Source organism: Leopardus geoffroyi, chromosome B1 (genome assembly GCF_018350155.1).
Source record: "Leopardus geoffroyi isolate Oge1 chromosome B1, O.geoffroyi_Oge1_pat1.0, whole genome shotgun sequence".
In the NCBI taxonomy this organism is placed as follows: domain Eukaryota; kingdom Metazoa; phylum Chordata; class Mammalia; order Carnivora; family Felidae; genus Leopardus; species Leopardus geoffroyi.
In genome coordinates this window covers 94,255,719-94,257,204 of record NC_059327.1, presented here as the reverse complement: position 1 = coordinate 94,257,204, position 1,486 = coordinate 94,255,719, and the positions used below count along the sequence as shown (strand labels likewise).

Here is a 1,486-nt window from a genome sequence, read left to right as displayed (position 1 = left end):
ATACTTAAGATTTTTTTTTTTTGCTTTTTGTAAATAACTCCTTAAGAGCATTATCAGCCTGAAAGTATTTATCTAATTTCCAATTATGCCTAAGTTACCATTAAGGTGACTTACCTTAGTAAGTTAAAACCACTGTGTGATTTCTAATAAGTATCTTAAAATAATTGTGTTGCAAGCATATACCTGAAGCCATACAATATTGGTCTTTGATGCTAATATAAAAATACATTAAAATTCTACTGAGGACTTTTTATTCCATTTTAATCTCTTTCAGATGTTCATGTGGCTTCATTTTCTGTGTGTCTAGAAAGAAAAATTCTTAAGATTAATGCACCAGAAAATATGATTTGCTGTTGACACAACAGTTACTGATAAACCAATTACACAGTAAAGAAAGCATAAATTGTACTACATAATCACTTTATAGGCAGAAATTGAAGATGATATTTGTATTAAAAACCTCACACATAAGCTCAACTATATATTACTATCATTTAGATAAGTGAATCTAAGTGATATTTTTGTTGATTAATCAATATAATTTAAATAAAAGTAAATTTACTGTTATTCTCAGTTTTTCATATTAAGAAAAGTACAGGTCTACTTAAAATAGAACTGTAATAGTCCTTTTAATCTTAATGAAAATTTCATGTCATTTTCCAAAAGCTTTGATAAATTTATTCACTATTGGCTAAATTTTTCTGGTTAATAGGAATGCGAGTTAACTACAACTGCTCATTTCAACCCGGATTTCACAGTAGAAATAAGGGAAGACATTTGCCTCCTAGGTACTTACCAATTTCATTAGAAGTGATGGATTTTTTTGTAGTATAGAGATTCTTAGGCAATGAAAAATACTGATTGCTTCTTGTTTCTAATATAGCAATAGTTCATGTCTTGGAACTAGTTCCATTGTCAAAGTGAATAATATTTTAATATGTTTAGGTATGGCCTTATTCTTCCTGAAAGAAAAATGGAATGGCTCTTGACATTAAGGGAGTTTGTTATCAGTCACTTGAGTGGTATTGATGCCAAACATTTCTGATGATGCGTTTGAGTTTCATGTAAGATTCTGGAAAAGAAAATTAGAGGCTAATATGTGTGCACTATATCTCTTTCTTTAGGTGGTTTGTGTAAGCAAGGAAGCCTTTATTCTATTCTATTCTAGCAAGCCTTTATTCCAACAAGCAGGAAGGCTTGTTGGAAAATGAGCCTTATCAGAAACTACATTTGAAATTATATTGTTTTTGCAGAGCTGCTTTGTAAATATTTGTATTAGAGCTCTAGAAATTCTTCTGATGTAATAACCAAGCTCTTGGTTCCTTAAGCCTTCATAAACTGTAACTCCTAGATAGCATCAGAATCACCAAATAGATTTTTGCCAAGTAAGTATAGCTGTACCCTTTAAGAAATTAAAACACATTGAAATCATGTTGCCATATTTACGGAGGTTATACTGTCTGCCCATACAATCATTTGTTAAATA

General features: G+C 30.3%; 1 long non-coding RNA gene across 1 annotated transcript; it reads right to left on the bottom strand.

The window, feature by feature from the left end:
- Positions 1–244: 244 nt before the first annotated feature.
- On the bottom strand, positions 245–1,067 carry LOC123583066. The gene is made up of 2 exons (XR_006704724.1): positions 797–1,067; positions 245–303 (listed from the first exon to the last, which is right to left on the bottom strand). It is a non-coding gene; the product is annotated as an uncharacterized LOC123583066 (long non-coding RNA).
- Between the last annotated feature and the right edge of the window lie 419 nt (positions 1,068–1,486).